Below are 22,250 nucleotides of genomic sequence, written 5' to 3'. Positions count from 1 at the left end.
ATGCCACAGACTGGGTGGCTTAAATAGCTCCCATTTATTTTCTCATAATGCTGGAGCCTGAAAGCCCAAGAATAACACTGCCAGCAGGATTGGTTTCCGGTGAGACCTGTCTTCCTGGCTTGCAGATGGTCCCCTTCTCTTTGTGCCTTCACATGGTCTCTCTTTTATGTGTTTGTAGAGAGAGAGATCTAGCGTCTCTCCCTCTTACAAGGACACTCATTCTATCAGAAGAGGGCCCCACCCAGATGACTTCATTTAACCTTAATTATATCCTTAAAGGCCCCATCTCCAAATATAGTCACATTGGGAATTAGGTCTTTGACATATGAATTATGGGGAGGGGGAGCACAATTCAGTCCATAACATGTCAGATGATCCCCAGATGTATGTTATATCTTCTTTGCTACTGATGTTAACTGTCACCACCTAGGCTCATCTATGCCTGGCCCCCTCCAATATGCTACAAATCAGAGAGCCCATTTCAATGGCATCTACTTCTCAACGGCAAACTGAGTCTCAGCGGAAGTGCTTTTGCAAGCTTTGGATGCTTCCCTCACCCACTAATTTCTCCAGGTAAGGGTTACAGGAAAGATGCTTTAATTTCTTTGGAGGGCAAAGTTAGCAGTGAATGGGTAGACCCTCATAAGATTCAATACGGTACTCTCACGTTCAGAAGTTTTGAATTTCCTCCCCTACATTATGCCAGTAGCCTTCCAACCACTCAATACCATATGTCAGAGGCTAGCATCTGGTCCAGGTTTGCATTAGACAACCCAGAAAACAGAATCACAGCCTGCTGCCTGAGCTCACCACTGTAAATAAAATTCATGAATGCCTACCACTCTTTCCATTTCACTCTATTCCTTTCCTGACACTGCATCTCACTTGCCATCCCTGGGTAATATACCTTAAGTCAATCTAGAAGGATGACAGCATCTTTGGACGGTCAATAATATTACCATCTCCATGAGGTGGCCCCTTTCCCTCTGCACATAAATACATAGGGCCCATGGGATAGAATAAATGGACAGCAGTTATTGAATCATATCATGAAAATGACCGTTTAATACTTCTCATTAGGAATGACTTCATCTTTGCACCATAAGCATTTTATCTTTCCAACTTGGGGACAAAGGAGGGTTAATAAACAGTTAATTTCAGTACTCCCTTTCCTGGAAAAAAGATTAGTGCAAGCTCTTCAGGATTCTATCATTCCCGTTGTCAGCGAGTGTAAAAGAAATGGAAATATGATTCAGTCGGGACCATTGAGAGGTGCAGAGTGTACTAGGGTGCTTCTAAGAAATGTTTCCTCTCTCCCCAGAACTAAATGCACAGAGGGCTGGTCCTTTTGTTTTCCCTGTGGAAATGGTTGGATCTGGATGTGACTCCTGGGAACTGCTGTAGCCATCTTGCCAAGAGCCTGACAGTGAAGCCAAATCATGGAGGATGACAGATACAGGGAATCACAGAGAAGTGGAACTGGAGCGCTGTGTCTAGAGCCTGCTATACCTCTGGACTTCTCCCCTGATGACACTAAAAAAAAGGGAAGCTCTTAATAAGTGTGTAACAGGTATTGGAAACCCACGTACGTGGTTTCCTCTGTGTGTCCATCTGTGTGTGTGTATCTTGCTCAATGTAAATTACTAGAGTCACTGGGCTTCCTTGGTGGTACAGTGGATAAGAATCTGCCTACCAATGCAGGGGACACAGGTGTGATCCCTGGTCCAGGAAGATTCCACATGCTGCGGAACAACTAAGCCCGTGTGCCACAACTACCAAGCCCACGTGCGGCAACTACTGAGGCCTGTGCCCCTAGAACCTGTGTCCACAGCAAGAAGCCACTGCAGGGAGAAGCCCATGCGCCACAACAAAGGGTAGCCTCACTCTCTGCAACTAGAGAAAGCCCACATGCAGCGCAACCAAAATGAAGGCCCAGCACAACCAAAAACAAAGTCATTTAAAAAATAAATTATTAGAGCCACTGAAGTCAAGTATTAGCCATCATCCAAATAGGCACTGATTTACAGGAGCGTAGTGCAAATCAATTAGATGATTAAACGGAGGCTGAAGAAGGGAAGGAGAATTGCCTAAGGTCACTCCAGAAGTTAGTAGCAGGTATAAGACTAGAACCCTAGTATTGGCCTGGGAGAGGCTGCAACTCTCCAAGTATTCTGGGATGCTAAAGAAGAGTAGAAGGGACAAGAAAAAAGGATCTCAAAATGACAGAGTTTCAGAGGCACCTCTCTAAATGACCCGTCATCAGATATATTTAAAAAATATGCATTCTTAAAGAATATATCAACAGAAGGATGGCTTAGGAAAACTAGCTGTCTCAGCCTGACATGTATCTCTGTCCATCTCAAGATTTAGTAGATGGCACTGTGGGCAGAGTAGGCTCTACAGGAAAGGTACCCTCCACCTCTCCTTTCCAAATCTAGACTTCTCTTTCCCTCAGTTCTCCTCTTCCCAGGCCGGAGACATGGCCTGTGAGGAATACAATAAACACCCAGGCAGATGCTTTATCCGTGGCACTGATTCATGAAATACAAAGCTGTTGTATTTCAAGACTCAAATGAATTCAGTACTCATTCAACTTCTCCACCTGTGCAGGCACAGACTAAAACAAAGACACAGACTGCCACCTAGGGGTTATTTTTCAGTTTAGATCAGTTCAGTCGCTCAGACCTGTCTGACTCTGTGCGAACCCAAGGACTGCAGCACGCCAGGCCTCTCTGTCCATCACCAACTCCTGGAGCTTGCCCAAATTCATATCCATCGAGTCATCAATGCCATCCAACCATCTCATCCTCTGTCGTCCCCTTCTCCTCCCACCTTCTGTCTTTCCCAGCATCAGGGTCATTTGCAATGACTCACTTTTTCGCATTGGGTGGCCAAAGGATTGGAGTTTCGGCTTCAGTATCAGTCCGTCCAATGAATATTCAGGACTTATTTCCCTTAGGATTGACCGGTTGGACTCCATTCAGTCCAAGGATGCTTAGGAGTCTTCTCCAACACCATAGTTCAAAAGCATCAATTCTTTGGCACTCAGCTTTCTTTATGGTCCAACTCTCACATCCATACATGACCGCTGGAAAAACCATAGCTTTGACTAGACGAACCTTTGTCGGAAAATAATGTCTCTGCTTTTTAATATGCTGTCTAGGTTGGTCATAGCTTTTCTTCTAAGGAGCAAGCGTCTTTTAATTTCATGGCTGCAGTCACCATCTGCAGTGATTTGGGAGCCCCCAAAATAAAGTCTGTCAGTGTGTCCATTGCTTCCCCATCTATTTGCCATGAAGTGATGGCACTGGATGACATGTTCTTAGTTTTCTGAATGTTGAGATTTGCCCCAGCTTTTCCCCTCTCCTCTTTCACCTTCACCAAGAGGCTCTTTAGTTCCTCTTCGCTTTCTGCCATAAGGATGGTGTCATATGCATATCTGAGGTTATTGAAATTTCTCCCAGCAATGTTGGCCAAGAGGACACACTGATCATAGCAAACACCCTCCTCCAGCAACACAAGAGATGACTATACTCATGGACATCACTAGATGGTCAATACTGGTATCAGGTTGATTATATTCTTTGCAGCTGAAGATGGAGAAGCTCTATACCGCCAGCAAAAACACGACCAGAAGCTGACTGTGGCTCAGATCATGAACTCTTTATTGCCAAATTCAGACTTAAATTGAAGAAAGTAGGGAAAACAACTAGACCATTCAGGTATGACCTAAATCAACTCCCTTACGATTATACAGTGGAAAGGACAAATAGATTCAAGGGATTAGATCTGAAAGAAAGACTGCCTGAAAAACTAGGGTCGGAGGTTTGTGACATTGTACAGGAGGCGGTGATCAAGACCATCCCCAAGAAAAAGAAGTACAAAAAGGCAAAACGGTTGTCTGAGCAGTCCTTACAAATAGCTGAGAAAAGAAGAGAAGCTAAAGGCAAAGGAGAAAAGGAAAGATATAAGCATCTGAATGCAGAGCTCCAAAGAATAGCAAGGAGAGATAAGAGAGCCTTCCTAAGTGATCAATGCAAAGAAAGACGAGAACAATAGAATGGGAAAGAGTACAGATCTCTTCAAGAAAATTAGAGATACCAAGGGAACGTTTCATGCAAAGATGGGCACAATAAAGGACAGAAATGCTATGGACCTAACAGAAGCAGAAGATATTAAGAAGAGGTGGCAAGAATACACAGAAGAACTATACAAAGAGAGCTTCATGACCCAGATGACCACGATGGTGTGATCACTCATCTAGAGCCAGACATGCTGGAATGCAAAGTCAAGTGTTCCTTGGGAAGCATCACTATGAACAAAGCTAGAGGAGGTGGAATTCCAGCTGAGCTGTTTCAAATCCTAAAAGATGATGGTGTGAAAGTGCTGCACTCAATACGCCAGCAAATTTGGAAAACTCAGCAGTGGCTACAGGACTGGAAAAGGTCAGTTTCATTCCAATCCCAAAGAAAGGTAATGCCAAAGAATGTTCAAAGTACTGCACAATTGCACTCATCTCACACACTAGCAAAGTAATGCTCAAGATTCTCCAAGCCAGGCTTCAACAGTATGTGAACCATGAACTTCCAGAAGTTCAAGCTGGATTTAGAAAAGGCAGAGGGACTAGAGATCAAATTGCCAACATCTGTTGGATCATCGAAAAAGCAATAGAGTTCCAGAAAAACATCTACTTCTGCTTTATTGACTATGCCAATGCCTTTCACTGTGTGGATCATGACAAAATGTGGAAAATTCTGAAAGAGATGGGAACACCAGACCACCTTACCTGCCTCCTGAGAAATCTGTATGCAGATCAGGAAGCAACAGTTAGAAACAGACATGGAACGACAGACTGGTTCAAGATTGGGAAAGGAGTATGTCAAGGCTGAATATTGTCACCCTGCTTACTTAACTGATAGGCAGAGTACATCATAAGACATGCCGGGCCAGATGAAGCAAAAGCTGGAATCATGATTGCTCGGAGAAATATCAAAAACCTCAGGTGGTATTTATAGTGGAGGGGGAGATGGTCCAAATATTTTGCTCTGTGCTCACGCTTGGGCAAGCATTTTCCCTACAAGGAGCATAATTTCCTCGCCTATAACATGAGTATGTGGTCCTGGAACAGTAGTTCCCAAACTCAGCTCCACAAAAATCTGTATGCTTTTAGTCATTCATAATCTAGGGCACTCTGCCCCTAGCTATTCTGGTTCAGAGGTGTGGAGTTAGCAAAGTCAAGGCCTGGACAGGTGTGAAACAAGAACAAAAACAATCCCCCAGGGCTTCCACAGGCCCCATGTAAGAAATCTGTGATGTAGATGTTAAAAGGTGCTGCTCCGACAAGGTAGCCAGGTTTCCTCACTCTCGGGCTCTGAAAGCCTTCAACAGCCTAATGCAAGTTGTGAACTATCAATAGATGTTAATATCATGCAACATTCTGAAAGGTGTTTGACCAGAGAACCAACACCTACTAACAGTCCAGGCACAACAGCATTTTCCACATCACAGTTAAGAAAACCCTAGATTAGGTGTCTTGGCTCAGATTGTCTAAACAAAGTATCATAGACTAGGTAGCTCAAACTACAGAAATCTATTTCTCACAAATTTGGCGGCTGTTAACTCCAAGATTAAGACGCCAGCATATGATTGCCTTCTCCCTATGTCCTCACATGGCCTTTCCTCAGTGTGTGTAGGCAGAAAGAGATCTCTCTATCTCTTCCTCTTCTTGTAAGGCCATCAATCCTGTTGGATTAAGACGCCCCCCTCATGACCTCTTTTAAATTCATCTCCAAGACTTTCTATCTTCAAATATAATCACATTAGAGTTAAGTGTTGAAAAGACTAACTGGGGTGAGGAGTGGTTACACAAGTCAGGCTATAGCACTAGAAGATATCCAAGGCCACTCTGAGTCTATATCCTAAGATTCTCAGTGAACCATTTTGTCCTGACGAATCATTGTTCACAATATGAAGGAATTTCCACTGGGAAAATAGTATAGATAACCTCAGTTCAGTTCAGTTCACTCAGCCGTGTCCGACTCTTTAGGATCCCATGAACCGCAGCACACCAGGCCTCCCTGTCCATTGGTAGACGGCCGAAGTCCACCCAAGCCCATGTCCACTGAGTTGGTGATGCCATCCAGCCATCTCATCCTCTGTCGTCCTCTTCTCCTCCTGCCCTCAGTCTTTCCCAGCATCAGGGTCTTCTCAAATGAGTCAGCTCTTCACATCAGGTGGCCAAAGTATTGGAGTTTCAGCTTCAACATCAGTCCTTCCAATGAACACCCAGAACTGATCTCCTTTAGGATGGACTGGTTGGAGCTCCTTGCAGTCCAGGGGACGCTCAAGAGTCTTCTCCAACACCACAGTTCAAAAGCATCAATTCTTCGGCGCTCAGCTTTCTTCACAGTCCAACTCTCACATCCATACATGACCACTGGAGAAACCATGGCCTTGACTAGACAGACCTTTGTTGACAAAGTAATGTCTCTGCTTTTTAATATGCTGTCTAGGAGAAATCTGTATGCAGGTCAGGAAGCCAACAGTTAGAACTGGACATGGAACAACAGACTGGTTCCAAATAGTAAAAGGAGTACGTCAAGGCTGTATATTGTCACCTGCTTATTTAACTTATATGCAGAGTACATCATGAGAAACACTGGACTGGAAGAAGCACAAGCTGGAATCAAGATTGCCGGGAGAAATATCAATAACCTCAGATATGCAGATGACACCACCCTTATGGCAGAAAGTGAAGAGGAACTCAAAAGCCTCTTGATGAAAGTGAAAGTGGAGAGTGAAAAGTTGGCTTAAAGCTCAACATTCAGAACTCTAAGATCATGGCATCCGGTCCCATCACTTCATGGGAAATAGATGGGGAAACAGTGGAAACAGTGTCAGACTTTATTTCCTTGGGCTCCAAAATCACTGCAGATGGTGACTGCAGCCATGAAATTAAGACGCTTATTCCTTGGAAGGCCAACCTAGATAGCATATTCAAAAGCAGAGACATTTCTTTGCCAACAAAGAAAGGTCCATCTAGTCAAGGCTATGGTTTTTCCTGTGGTCATGTATGGATGTAGGAGTTGGACTGTGAAGAAGGCTGAGCACCAAAGAATTGATGCTTTTGAACTGTGGTGTTGGAGAAGACTCTTGAGAGTCCCTTGGACTGCAAGGAGATCCAACCAGTCCATTCTGAAGGAGATCAGCCCTGGGATTTCTTTGGAAGGAATGATGCTAAAGCTGAAACTCCAGTACTTTGACCACCGCATGTGAAGAGTTGACTCGTTGGAAAAGACTCTTCTGCTGGGAGGGATTGGGGGCAGGAGGAGAAGGGGACAACAGAGCATGAGATGGCTGGATGGCATCACTGACTCGATGGATGTGAGTCTGAGTGAACTCCGGGAGTTGGTGATGGACAGGGAGGCCTGGCGTGCTGCGATTCGTGGGGTTGCAAAGAGTCGGACACGACTGAGCGACTGAACTGAACTGAACTGAGGTTGGTCATAACTTTCCTTCCAAGGAGTAAGTGTCTTTTAATTTCATGGCTCCAATCACCATCTGCAGAGATTTTGGAGCCCAGAAAAACAAAGTCACCCACTGTTTCCAATGTATCCCCATCTACTTGCCATGAAGTGATGGGACCAGATGCCATGATCTTAGTTTTCTGAATGTTGAGCTTTAAGCCAACTTCTTCACTCTCCTCTTTCACTTTCAGCAAGAGGCTCTTTAGTTCTTCTTCACTTTCTGCCATAAGGGTGGTATCATCTGCATATCTGAGGTTATTGATATTTCTCCCAGCAATCTTGTTTCCAGCTTGTGCTTTCTCCAGCCCAACGTTTCTCATGATGTACTCTGCATATAAGTTAAATAAGCAGGTGACAATATACAGCCTTGATGTACTCCTTTTCCTATATGAAACTAGCCTGTTGTTCCATGTCCAGTTCTAACTGTTGCTTTCTGACCTGCATACAGGTTTCTCAAGAGGCAGGTCATGTGATCTGGTATTCCCATCTCCTTCAGAATTTTCCACAGTTTATTGTGATCCACACAGTCAAAGGCTTTGGCATAGTCAACAAAGCAGAAATAAATGTTTTCTTGGAACTCTCCTGCTTTTTCAATAATCCAACAGATGTTGGCAATTTGATCTCTGGTTCCTCTGCCTTTTCTAAAACCAGCTTGTGCATTTGAAAGTTCAGGGTTCATGTATTGCTGAAGCCTGGCTTGGAGAATTTTGAGCATTACTTTGCTAGCGTGTGAGATGAGTGCAATTGTGTGGTAGTTGAGCATTTTTTGGCATTGCCTTTCTTTGGGATTGGAATGAAAACTGACCTTTTCCAGTCCCTTGGCCACTGCTGAATTTTCCAAATTTGCTGGCATATTGAGTGCAGCAATTTCACAGCATCATCTATTAGGATTTGATAATAGCTCAACTGGAATCCCATCACCTCCACTAGCTTTGTTCATAGGGATGCTTCCTGAGGCCCTCTTGACTTCACATTCCAGGATGTCTGGCTCTAGGTGAGTGTGAGTGATCATACCGTCATGATTATCTGGGTCGTGAAGATCTTTTTTGTACAGTTCTTCTGTTTATTCTTGCTACCACTTCTTAATATCTTCTGCTTCTCTTAGATCCATATATTTCTGTCCTTTATTGAACCCATCTTTGCATGAAATCGTCCCTTGGTACCTCTAATTTTCTTGAAGAGATCTCTAGTCTTTCCCATTCTATTGTTTTCTTCTATTTCTTTGCAGTGATTGCTAAGGAAGGCTTTCTTATCTCTCCTTGCTATTCTTTGGAACTCTGCATTCAGATGGTTATATCTTTCCTTTTCTCCTTTGCTTTTCGCTACTCTTCTTTTCACAGCTATTTGTAAGGCCTCCCCAGACAGCCATTTTGCTTTTTTGCATTTCTTTTCTTGGGGATAGTCTTGATTCCTGTCTCCTGTACAATGTCACAAACCTCCATCCACAGTTCATCAGGCACTCTGTCTATCAGATCTAGTCCCTTAAATCTATTTCTCACTTCCACTGTACAGTCATAAGGGATTTGATTTAGGTCATACCTGAATGGTCTAGTGGTTTTTCCCACTTTCTTCAATTTCAGTCTGAATTTGCCAATAAGGAGTTCATGATCTGAGCCGCAGTCAGATCCTGGTCTTGTTTTTGCTGACTGTATAGAGCTCCTCCATCTTTGGCTGCAAAGAATACAATCAATCTTATTTCAGGGTTGACCATCTGCTGAGGTCCATGTGTAGAGTGTCCTCTTGTGTTGTTGGAAGAGGGTGTTTGCTATGACCAGTGCATTCTCTTGGCAGAACTCTATTAGCCTTTGCCCTGCTTCACTCTGTACTCCAAGGCCAAATTTGTCTGTTACTCCAGGTGTTTCTTGACTTCCTACTTTGGCATTCCAGTCCCCTATAATGAAAAGGACATCTTTGGGGGGTGTTATTTCTAGAAGGTCTTGTAGATAACCTCACAGAGGTGTATATTCAAAGTGTTCTTATTGCCTCCAATGAAAGAGATTGCCAAAGAACAAAGTATTATGTGATGACCAGTCCTTTTGGGTGGGGGAGGGGAGGCTGTCCTTTCTATGAATACTGGAACCAAAACAAGAACCAATATTCGGAACGTGCTCAGAACGCTAGTCCATATCACGTTACCACTTCTAACTCAGATGGTGCCAAGCCATGCCTTATTTATCATCAGTTCAGTTCAATTTAGTCGCTCAGTCGTGTCTGACTCTTTGCGACCCCATAAATTGCAGCACACCAGGCCTCCCTGTCCAGCACCAACTCCCGGAGTTCACCCAAACCGACATCCATCGAGTCAGTGATGCCATCCAACCATCTCATCCTCTGTCATCCCCTTTTCCTCCTGCCCCCAATCCCTCCCAGCATCAGAGACTTTTCCAATGAGTCAACTCTTCGCATCAGGTGGACAATCATGTCAACACAAATAACCAATAAACGATCTGTAACAGGAATAGAAATAGAAAAGAGTTTTCTTTGAACCAAACTAAGGACTATAGCCTAGGGAAAAACTTATCAGTAACTCTCAGAAGCTGTGCTGGAGAAGCATGGTTTTCATCACAGTTTTGTATCTTTTCAGAACAAAGAACCGACAAACATAAACATGCAGCGGTATATTCCTTCAAGATTTCAAAAGGGATAGATTAGCACGTACAAGAGTGAATCAGCAGGAACTTGGTATCTGGGAAGAAAAACTTATCTTTAAAGGAATACTAGCATAAGCATCATAGGAGAGGGTAGCATTTATCCCTACCTTCAAAGTGGACATACTTTACTTCTGGATAATTAATTCTTTTCTTAAGGGCTAAGGCAGATGTACACTGCATGATAAACAGGTCATAAGACAGGCTGTTCTAGTTAGCATAAAGTTCAAGCTAAATCACATATAAGCCAGAATGATTTCCCCATACCTCAATTGCAAAAATTTCTTCCTTCAGTCACAAAGTTGCACTGATCCCAAACAGTGATCTCAAACTCGAATCCTGCATCTCAACTTTGCACAACATTCAAGTTGTGGGCTATATGCTTATTTTCTTCTCTACTCTCCTGGAGGTAGAAAGGAGATTCCATTTATTCTCTACTCCTCTTAGGATATGGAGAGAGCACACTGAGCTGAAATTCTAGCCCTTTGCAAATCCGCAGATGTTTCCTTTACACCCATTTTTGATTCTGTGTCCACCCTAGGGGATTAGAAGGGATTCATACACCTTGAGTAAGCACATACCTTCCATACTGACTTTGTTTCTGTATATTGGCTCATGTCTTTTTATGAGTCCATATTCTGCTTGTGGGACTCTGCTTCTAGGTATTGGCTCATATTTCCACATACAGACTGTGGTAAATTGACTGAAAAAAAAGGCCACAGCAATTCCTCCTGTTCCTGGATGTGCAGCCCTTTGCTTATATGTTGAAGGCCGAGCTGAGGATTTGCTGATGGAGTTAGTGTGGGACATGAAGGAAACAGAGGAGTCGAGGAGGATGCCAAGGTGCTTGGCCTAGGCAATATGAAGAAAAGAACTTTCATTTACAAAGGGGAAGAAGACAAGAGGAAGAACAGAGTTGGGAGGGGCAATAAAGCAGTCAGTGAGGAAAACCTTCATGAATACCAAACCTATTTTTTTTTTAAAGTAAACTTATAAAATTCGTAAAACTGAGATTCCCTTAAATGTTCCCATATATATGCAATATATTAAGGAAGAGTTCAACTAAAATCCCAACTCCAAACAGGTGAGTTAATTACCTATTTTCATTTGGAACAAGAGTCACATCCTCTTCGGGTTGAGCTGTTGTGGGTATCCAGGGAGGTTGACCTGTAGCACTGTCTCATAAAAACACATGACTTGTGAAAGAAATTGGAGTGCCATTGCCCTAAGTCAACAGTGAATTATGTGCATATATGTGATGATGCTGTCAGAGAAAGTAACTTAATGATCTGAGTGTTAATTTGATTTTCTGGTATTGGTAATAGACTAAAAGCAAATGACTCTGGTAACATTAGATACCCCTTCATTTTTATCTTTTCAAAGCTGATGCAGATGACCAGATGATTATTTTCTTTTAGTCTTTTAATATAGAAAATTAAGAGATTTCTTAGCATTCAACCTTCCTTACATTCGCATTCAACCTTCCTTACATTCCCTGGTCACAGTGCACTCTTTGAACATGCTGCTCTGGATTACGCTGGCTAGTGTTTGGGGCTTTCCCATTAATGTGGCAGGCAACATCTGCAGCGTAGGTGCCAATCATCTGTCTGAGAGATGCATGAATAAGCAGGGAAATGTGTTCACAGAACCTCATGCAAGCCAAGGAACTCAGAAGGCCAAGTGAGTGGCGGTCTCAGCAGGGAGGGTGGGAACTGGCTGACTCCTCTGCTCCAAGTGCAGAGGGCCTCGCCCCCATCCTGTAAGATGCAGAGTCCTGGGCCCTGGCCCCTGCCCTTCACCCACCGCCCGCCTGGGGAACCTAGACCCCGCCCCTCGTTTCTGATCCCTCCTCCGTATGGCCTTTAGCTCCGCCCACCCCCCCAGCCCTGTTCTTCCGCCCCTCCAGTCCTAGCTCCGCCTCCACGTTGCGCCTGCGCACTTGCAACCATCTTCTCTTGAGGGCGGGGCCTGTGCAGGAGCCAGTACTGCTCACGGCCCCGCCCACCCCTGCCCTGGGCCCGCCTCCATGGAAATCGCTGGTCAGGCTTAGCGTGTCAATTAAAATCAGAATGGTAGTGGGATTTCACAGTGTTTGGCAGTCTCAATGCAAATGCCTCAGGTAAAATCATACCCACTGACCTGAAATAGGGCCAATGGGCGATGGCTTACAGTCTTATGTGAGACTCGTTCTGTAGCAGGAGAGGATAATTAAGGGATACAAAGTTCCAGCTGCAATTAGAGAAAAAGAGAAGTGATCCGAGCTCTGCATGCTGATGAACCTCTCGGGCAGGAAATGAGACACTGAAGCTTGAGGCCCTCTAGACTGAACGGCAAGAACAGAATTGCTGCCACCTTCAGCCCAAGATCTTTATGACACCCAGCCACCCTGAAGATCTACAGGCAGAACACTGCCAGTCTTACTCTCCTTTCCTTGGGGGTGGGGAGGGGGTTACTGACCACAGTAAGGCTATTTGCTGGGAAATTTTTTTTTTTTAGTATTTATTAACTTGGCTGCGCTGGGTCTTAGTTGTGGCATGTGGAATCTATTTTACCAGCCACAGATCGAACTTGGGCCCCCTACATTGGAAGCATGGAGTCTCAGCCACTGGACCACCGGGGAAGTCCCTGCTGAAATGTTTAAACCACGGTAAGCTGGCTCAGACGGTAAAGTGTCTGCCTGCAATGAAGGAGACCCTGGTTCGATTCCTGGGTCGGGAAGATCCCCTGGAGAAGGAAATGGCAATCCACTCCAGCACTCTTGCCTGGAAAATCCCTTGGACGGAGGAGCCTGATACGCTATAGTCTGTGGGGTCGCAGAGTCGGATACGACTGAGCGACTTCACTTCACTTCAAGTTATACGTAAGACCTGCAATTTTAGTTAATTGCATGTCTAATTCCAGTTAGAATTGGAAAGTGTATCGATATGTTTAAAGAATAAACAAGGCCAAAAAATTCTACCCACTTAGTAATTTAATTCTGCTACTACAAAGTATTTATAAGACCTAGTTGTGTGGTGTAATAAAAGATGTCTCAGGCACAAGGGACCGAGATTCTAATGCAGGCTTCAGCAGGAATTAATTGTGCGCTTGCTGCTTCTAGTTTGGTCCTAATGACTTCTGAACTAATCTTCTATAAAACCATGCTGGTCACCCTACCTCTCCTTGCCCTTAGGAGTATCAGAAGATTTCTCCATGATCCCCAAATATGCATTCATGGCCTTCATGAAGTGGCTACAAGTATCATTTCTCTTAGGGAGGTGTTAGATTACCTGCTGCCTTTAGGGGATCAGGCTTCCCAGGTGGCTTGGATGGTAAAGAATCTGCCTGTAATGCAGGAGACCAGGGTTCGATCCCTGGCTTGGGAAGATCCCCTGGAGAAAGAAATGGCAACCCACTCCAGTATTCTTGCCTGGAGAATCCCACGGACAGAGGAGCCTGGCGGGCTACAGTCCATGGGGTCACACAGAGTCGGACATGACTGAGTGACTAACATTAAGGGGAATACTTCCCTGAACAAAGGGGCGAGCTTAATAAAGAGGGGAACTTTTAGCATGGCCTAGAGACCCCATCCCTTTGCCACCCACTCCTGTTCTTAACACATCAGCCTTTAGAGCTTAGTGCTCTGCCGCAGTTCAGGTGACAATGCCCATGACAGAGCTGCAGCTTCCTTGATCATGCTGGTGTTCCATAGAGTAAGAAACACATACAAGTGAGATCTTCTGAAGCAAATGGATTTTATTGGAAGAACACAAGTATTTAACAAAATACAAGAAACTTAACCAACAAATACATTTTAAAGACACAGAAATGAGGCTAGCTCAGGGAAACTCAGCATTAGGTCTTTCTTTTTTTTTTTTTTTGGCCATGCTTGCAGCATGTGGGATCTTAGTTCCCCCACCAGGGATTGAACCCCTCCCCCCTATATTGGAAGCAAGGAGTCTTAACTACTGGACTGCTGGGGAAGTCCCAACAGTGTATCTTTTTACATTCTCTGCAGTAAAAGGTTACTAGTGAACCTTTGCAGGCTCTCACTCATTCTTGCGGATCTAGTCCCAAACTATAGCAAAAGTATTACTGGCTCAACGAGGATAAGATGAAAAGTATACCAAACCAAGTAGCTTGGCCAGGAAACTCAGTGACACAGAAAATAGAAGGCTGTGGGAAGGTCTCAGAGAAAAGAGGCCTGCTAGAGAGACCAATGAGCCTGACACAGGGCCTTCCACCCTGTGGAATACAAATACAGCACACACGCATGTTGACATGCCCCCATGGGTACACAATTTTTAAAGATTTCTTGAGTAAGCACAAAAGCATATATTACAGAAAATGAAAACAACCCAAAGTCCAAGCCATTCCCAAAGGCACAATACCCAAAGTCAATTTCTGGTCAAATGACCACTCGCTGATGTCATAGGGTCACTCCTTGAGCCGAAGTCCTCCGCATGAAGTTGACGACTTCTGTAGAACTGCTGTGATTCTATGAAATTCAAAACCCTATGGACTAAAGGATAACCTTATACACCACTAATGCAAATACTATGTATCCATAGAAAAACCAAGGCAAAACCAGAATACAGAAGCTGTAAATGGCATTACCCATTTCCCCAAGGAGAAAGAGTCTTCCCTCTCAGTTCTAAAATCTAAAAACACTTGGAGGGGGGCACTCATTTGTGATCACGGAAGGGTCTTTTTTATTATGTTTTTAAACCCCTTCATTGAGGTATGAGCAATGAGTGACATACAAAAATAAAGTACACATTTAATGTATACAATCTAATGAGTCTGGAGATAGGTTACATCCATAAAGCATCTCCATAATCTATATCGTAAACACACCCATCCACTCTGAAGTTTCATTCCACCTTCGTAATTGATTGTTATCTGGTAATAAAAACATGACGGAGTAAGATCTACCCTCTTAGCCTTTCCAGTACACATCAGTTCTGGGGTCCGGAGGAGATGCACAGGTGCTTGGTTCCTGGCTTTAACTATATCCTATAGCCTGTAGCTCAGTACTCTGACAATCTACTAGAGGAAAATCTACAACAGGCCTTTCAGCATTCTGGAAGGTGCTCTGTCTGACTGCTGGGGAGAGGCTGAGTAAACCAGTGAATCTCCTTAGGATTCACTGAAGTGAGCCCACTGCTGTTCTTTTCCAAAGCTGATGAGAAGCAGGACAGCAGGCCTGCACATGAATAAGGAGAGGCGAAGGAAGCTCAGAAAGCCAACCCAAATCTTAACTGTGAGGTGGCCTGGCTGGCGACGCTCAGTAACCCATTTTGTGTGTGCTGGAGTCAGCACAGTGGACTGGGAGGGCACATTCAAGTCCAGACGGATGAAGAGACCATTCACATTGTACAGGAATGCACGGATTTTGCTCTTTCTGTCCACTCTTTTTGACAGAGCTGCCCACTAAAATTCCATAACTGAAACTCTGCAGATCTGAGTCCTTGCCTCCTACCAAGTATTCAGGCAGGTCCTGTGCACCACGAGACACTGAAATCGGACCTCTGCCAACTGGAGATCAAATCTCTGCTCCTTCAGAGCACTTGAGAAAGGGACGGTGAGAGATGAAGTTCAGCTCCACTGGCCAGCAGACTGCTGACATCAGCAGAGGGGTTTAAACCATCTCTAAACAAGGTTTGTGGTTTTAATCCTCATCCCGAGTGACCCTACTGTTCACAGAGAATTCCCCCTGAGGACATATGTATGGGTAAAAAGCTCCTAGAGGATAAGCAGTCACTCATACTTCTTACTTGTCCTTCAGGCGCTCTTTCCACAAGTTCCTCTTGAGGAAGTTCTCTGCACAGGTCTGACTATGGCCAGGACTTTAGAATCAGCACTTGGAGCGAGGGTGAAGATACCCAGGGGTATCTCATGGGGAGCACATTGTAAGGGAAACTAAAATAAGGAAAACTAAACTGCTCATGCTGAAAAGGGACAAGACATTCTTTCTCGCCTTTCCTAAAAAACGGTGGAATACGGGTCAGTTCTTTGTCTGACTCTGCTGCTGCTAAATCACTTCAGCCGTGCTCGACTCTGTGCGACCCCATAGACGGCAGCCCACCAGGCTCCTCTGTCCCTGGGATTCTCCAGGCAATGGGTTGCCATCTCTGACTCTCTGCAATGTATGCAAATCTGTTCTCTAAGTTAAATAAGCCTCTTGGTAATTTGACAAACCAAGAGAGTTCCTTCAGGGACCTGGCAGCAAAAGCAGTGACCAAGAGCCCATAAAGCTACAGGAAAAGGGCAGAAAATATCTCTGCAGAAAAACAATCAATAGTGTAAGCAACAGCAGTTCCTTCTCAGAACTCCCTTAGATTATACACTGAGCAACAGTACAGCAGGACAGAGAGCTCCCCTTCCGCAACAGCCGTTTTTCGTGGGTCTAGGCCACACAGAACGAGGAACAGGCAGCCAAGCCTTCACTTGCAGACAAAATCACAATTCACTTGGGAAAATGGACAATAATCCTGTTCCCATAGTAAATGTCCTAGTTTATGAGAAAGCCGTATTTTCTTATAGTATACCCATCAGGGTCCATTGCTATCTTCTGTCCCTCAGCTGTGCTAACCCAAAGGAAGGGCACAAGAATGGAGAAAGGAGACAGGAGAAAGAGCCCTGAACCCACAATGCCCACCACAGTCGTCACACCAGAGACCGTTGTCCTCCCCACTGTCAGTCTTTCCTTATACTCTCAGAGCCTCCTCCTCATAGCCCTGCTGGGCCCAAATTTCCCTAATCAAGAGAAAGCAAAACCCTGAAATGCGGAAACCATGGGACCTTTTCCCTCGCCAAGTTGAGCTCCCCTTTCCTCTCCCCGACTCCAGTGGCACACCACCACAAACAATGCATAGCTGTCCCTCCACTGTTGTACCAACACCACCTTCTTCCTTCAGAATGCAGTGAAGGCCCCTTGAGGCAATGCCACCCCCACCAACAGGAAGACCCAAATGGAAGAGAAGCCACCAGCAGCCAGCCTTTCTGCTAGAAAGGCTTTCTAGCGGACACACGGGGGGAGAGACAGCCACAGCCTGGGGGTGTAGCCCTCTCCAGCAAGAGGAATACAAGGGCTTCATGCTCCAGCTGGGGCACCTGACTCGGGAGGTTCCTGGACATCCAGGCTCATCGGCATATGCGCCGAAACAAGCAAATGGCCCCGGATTCATCGACAGTTCATTGATAAGACCCATCGGACCTCTTTCTTCCAACCAATGTGCAGAGTGTGCTCAGTGGAAGAGTGCAGAAAGTGAACGTGGAAAGTTCCAACCACATTCCTACAGAGTTGGGACTCCTCGGGAATCCCAATGTGCCCTCGCTCTGCACAAAGGCACAGAACTCTGACATCAGGCTACCGCCAACTTCTGCCCCAGACTCAACATTTCCCACGCCCCACATGCTGCCGTTGCCAATATGCGCCTCCTTTAGGACTTTAGCAAGGCACCTGAGGTGTGTGAGTGTGGAAGGAAGAAGTGTCTGGCTGCTATATCACTAGAACACACCAGCAACAGCAGCTCACTTTCATGTGCCTCTTTATGGCCACAGGTAGTCCCAACAGAAGACTTGAGTGGTCTACTCAACCAAGTGTAGTGACCATCAGTGGGCGCCTCCCGGGAGACTCTCTCAGATTACTGCTCTAGGCCACAGTATAGGAGGGGGAAAGCTCACCTTTCCCGAGCCGCTTTTGACAGCCTAAGCCAGTGCATAGACTGAAGCAGGAACACAAGAACATCCCTAACAGTGAACTCCAAAATTCTGAGGGATGCTGTAACATAGGGTAAAGCCTTCATCATCAAAGTCTCACCTTTGCCAGAAAGTAATCCACTCTCACGTCACACTCAGCGATGTGCACTATTCTCTTCAGTCCCCATGCTACAATGATCCCAGGCAGTATCAGGGACTGAGAAATAGGTAGCAGACACTTTTGACCACAGAAAGTCCAATGCACCTTTCACATTGAGGGCCTTTATCCTCCTGTCCAGCTTTCTCCTTGTGCTCTGAGAGCAGCTCTATAGAGGGTCACTCTTCCCAGCCCCTTCCCCACCTCTAGGCAGGTCCGTATGCAGTCAGTCATTCCATCTTTCCTGATCAGGGGCGTGCTTTCCCCTTTGAGCCCCTAATCTCTCCAGTACTTCTCCTGAAAAGAACCGACAATCAAAAGTGGCCGAGAACCGCTCACCAAACTCATTTAGTTCAAGACTAAATTGGTACAGCTACTATGGAAAACAGTATGAAAGTCCCTCAAAAACTTAAAAACAGAACTACCATCTAGTCCAGCAATCCCACTTGTGGTATGTATCCAAAGGAATACCTCACACCAAGAATTTACAGAACATTAACATTCCCACGAGTGAGTAGACATTCACTGAGGTACTGTCTCATGAGCCTAAGTGACATGGCTGGCCTAGGAATGAATTCCTGGGAAGGAACCAGAAAGCCAGATCCCATCTCAAATTCAGAAGAAGATTACCTTCTCGTTCCATGAGAGCCCTGATTTGTGCGACTGTCACCATTTGGAGAGTCACCTTTGTGGAATCCTCAACCTTGTGACTTATTTTTAAGTGCCAATACACAGCAGATTTACCAATTACACCATCCATTTAGGCTTTCTTGACCCCTGCCTCCAATGAAGGCAGCCAAGATGACTTTGATGGGCAGTGGGAACAAGCGTGTTTGGAAGGGGAAGAAGGCCTCACGGTTATTCTTAAATTTCACAACTGTTTTGACTAGGAAATAAGCCAGTTTTGATCATCATCATGTCACTTGGTGAAGGAACATGGGCCTACGAAAGGTTTTTCTAAGTATCTCAGGCTTCAGGTTTTCACTGAGTAGGAGACTATCCCACCCCCATCTTTCACAGCTTTAAAGTAATTTCACCAATTACAGGGATGAACAAAAAGTCTTCAAACATGCCCTCTAAAGCCTACACACTTTCGTTTCCAATCACAAGGAAATGTGGATTTTCTTTTTACCTTCGGTGAATGAAATTCAGGTTCTGTGATGCCTCCTTCTGGATAAAACCCGTGCTAATAAAGCAACAGAGGAGCCCGAGGTTTCTATGAAACTAGAGGTTAGAAGTGTCTCTGAATGCACCTTGGAAGAGCTCACATTTCTATTTAGCGCTTTTCCCCCACCCCAACTGTGAAAACTCTTCCACACATTTTCAACAAATTAACCACTGCCCAGGAAAGAAGTAACTTTATACAGACAACGAAAGAGAGGAGACCTTTTCCACACCGCCAGTTAACAAGCACCTTCTTGGTGCCTGAACTTGGTGCTGAGCCACATCAGCTTCGGCATAAGGCGTCAGAGATGGCCAGAAAAGAAAGTGGCTCAGAGCAAGGCAAAGTGTGAGTTGCTGGGCTACCTCTTGGCATCATAGCAGGATTAATGAGGCTGGTTTCCAAGAAGCCCAGTAATAGCTGAGGAAATTTGCTGGCCCTGTGAAAGGAAACAAACGTTTGGTTGAAATGGGGGTCTGGACAGGTAGGGAGACGAGCTAAATCAAGCCACAGTGTTCTGTTCCCATATGCTGGAAATGGTGTACTAATTCCCTCCGTACCTCCTGTGAGCTGAGTGCTTTACAAAAACCATACAAGATATCCCTGAGAGCAAGGTGTGATTCCCATTTTGCAAATGTGGAAATTGAGGCTCAAAGATGACAGTAAGAAAGAGTCAGACTCAGACGATAAAATTTATTTTTAATGAAACACGATGTATTGTCTCAGCAACACCTGCAAAGCAAAAAAAAAAAAAAAAAAAAAGCCCGACAAACTGTGGAAGGGTAAATATTTAATGAAGTACTGACCCGCATATTACTTGAATTGTTAGCCTACACCTCCAGGACCCCTGCAAAGTAAATGCCCACCCACTTATGGAGGGGAGAGACTGGCAGACTATCATTCTCTGCCACTCACTTGGTGTACAGGCCTCATCTTTCTCCCCTTTCCTAAATAGAGCTGGCTTTAAATTACATTCAAATCCATGTTCCCCTACCTGAAAAAAACAGCACTCCCACAGTCTCTGGATTCCTGAAGTTTGTTTTTCACAATCCCATCCAGTCCAGCCTGCTTCTGCCTGGTATTACAAGTGTTTTCCAAAAGGATAAAAAGACAGGTCAGAGCTCTGATGTGAAAATAGCAAGATCAGGCTTTTTGGAAATGTGACATTCTAATAAATTCAGTCCGTCTGTAATAATGGCACTCATGGTGAACTGGAAAAAGATGCCGCTGACTAGTTAAAGACATGGATTATAAACAGTGTCTGAGCAGCGCTCAGGGAGTGAGCCTGACATTGTTGGAAGTTCCGATCTTAGACACTCAGGGAAGACATTTCAACACCATGTTAAATAATCTTACAGCTGATGGGATGGATGCTACCCTCCTCCCAGCATTTGTGGCCCCACATAACATAAGGTTGCACTTACTCATCTGGCAGGTCTGGACAGATGTGGCTAATTCCGGGTCCACTCTCTTCTCATTACACGCCCATCGGCTGGCCAGTACTAGATTTTTCCATCACAGGTCCTGAAGGAAACAGTGATTATGCAGACCTCCAAGGAGACTTGCTTACAGATGGACAGCCTAACACAGCGGCAGGAAAATTAGGTAAGTTGCAAGCTCGTAACATGAGTGGCTGGGGCAAACTTCCCCTTTCCCTTATCCACAAAACACCAAGGCAGCCAAGGGCCGTCAGCTGTCCTAACACCGCACGCGGTCCCTCAGAGCCTTACTGTCTCGTTTCACGTGGAAAATAACAGAAATACCCTCAATGGTGAAGAAAGGTCACAAAAATGGCCAAGATCAACATTTGAACCAATCCCCGGCAACGATATATCCACCCCAAACGCCCTGCAAGAGAAAGCCGAATCAGCTCCAGGGCGGCCGCCAGTCACCAGTCAGACTGTCCGGCACCCCCACCCACCCAGCCAAACGCACCCGCCCTTCCCTCTCTTTAAGCCGCAAACACTACAAAGCACTAAGACTATAACTGGGAAGGAGGCTCCGAGACCCACATTTAAACCAAGAAAATCTTCTTCAAGTTTCAGCATGCCGTTACAATAATGCCCAACACCAAACCCGGAAGTGCCGGAGAGCTCTTCTCCGCCATCCACCCAAGAGCCCGCAGACACGTCTGTCAAAGTGTCCATCAGGACACACCATCTACCCTGCTCTCCAACTCACACCGCAGACAGCCAAATACGAATAAAGTTAGTAAAACTTACACTTTTGCCATCTCCGGAAAGGGAGCCGCCATGTTAAATCCTAACCGAGGAAACCGGTCTACGGAAGCCCCATAGCACAAACCAGACAGTCAGGAGCTTAGGCAAGTGCTAGGGCTTCTTCTGCCTTTCACGCCCCCGCCTCCCAACATCGTCATTGGTGGGCCTGCGATGATTGACGGGGACAATGGCCATTCCTCTCAGCTAGGTCTACTGGGGGAAACTGTCCATTTCCCAAGCTCAGCCGACGTCTTGAAATCTCTGCTCGTATTCCTATGTCTTGCTATATCTGTGTCCATCCCTCAAGGCCTAGCTCTACTTCTTAGGCCTTTGCACATACCTTGTGCTTTGTTTCTTGTCATCTTAGACTTTGGAAAGCATGAACATTCCATTTACCCGTGCCTAGATCAGTTACGTCCCCCTCCAGGAAGCCTTGGAGAAGGCGATGGCACCCCACTCCAGTACTCTTGCCTGGAATATTTCATGGGCAGAGGAGCCCGGTAGGCTGCAGTCCATGGGGTCGCGAAGAGTCGGACATGACTGAGCGACTTCCCTCTCGCTTTTCACTTTCATGCATTGGAGAAGGAAATGGCAACCCACTCCAGTGTTCTTGCCTGGAGAATTCCAGGGACGGGGGAGCCTGGTGGGCTGCCGTCTGTGGGGTCGCACAGAGTCGGACACGACTGAAGTGTGACTTAGCAGCCAGGAAGCCTTCCAAGTTTTACTCCTTCCAGGCAAAATGTGAGTTCTTCATATTAGATAGGGACATGGAGATGTATCAGAGCAGAGAGGCAGAGGACTTGTTTCTGAGCCCTGGGGTCAGATAGTACTGGGCTGTGCATGTTGTGTGGGACC

The 22,250-nt window shown here is 45.4% G+C and overlaps 2 long non-coding RNA genes across 3 annotated transcripts; one reads left to right on the top strand and one right to left on the bottom strand.

The window, feature by feature from the left end:
- The first annotated feature begins 418 nt into the window (after positions 1–418).
- Positions 419–1,956, top strand: LOC129638842 (uncharacterized). The gene is made up of 2 exons (XR_008708063.1): positions 419–573; positions 1,322–1,956. It is a non-coding gene; the product is annotated as an uncharacterized LOC129638842 (long non-coding RNA).
- Positions 1,957–18,333: 16,377 nt separating this feature from the next.
- Positions 18,334–21,508, bottom strand: LOC129639151 (uncharacterized). Of its 2 annotated transcripts, none has more exons than XR_008708225.1 (4): positions 21,399–21,508; positions 20,601–20,700; positions 20,171–20,251; positions 18,334–19,615 (listed from the first exon to the last, which is right to left on the bottom strand). It is a non-coding gene; the product is annotated as an uncharacterized LOC129639151 (long non-coding RNA). The 2 variants fall into 2 exon arrangements; XR_008708226.1 differs by having other exon boundaries at positions 20,601–20,757; positions 21,399–21,489.
- Positions 21,509–22,250: the final 742 nt, after the last annotated feature.

Source organism: Bubalus kerabau, chromosome X (assembly GCF_029407905.1).
Source record: "Bubalus kerabau isolate K-KA32 ecotype Philippines breed swamp buffalo chromosome X, PCC_UOA_SB_1v2, whole genome shotgun sequence".
NCBI classification, from domain to species: Eukaryota; Metazoa; Chordata; class Mammalia; order Artiodactyla; family Bovidae; genus Bubalus; species Bubalus kerabau.
Note: the sequence above shows the minus strand (reverse complement) of the source record. Positions and strands in the feature narration are given on the sequence as shown.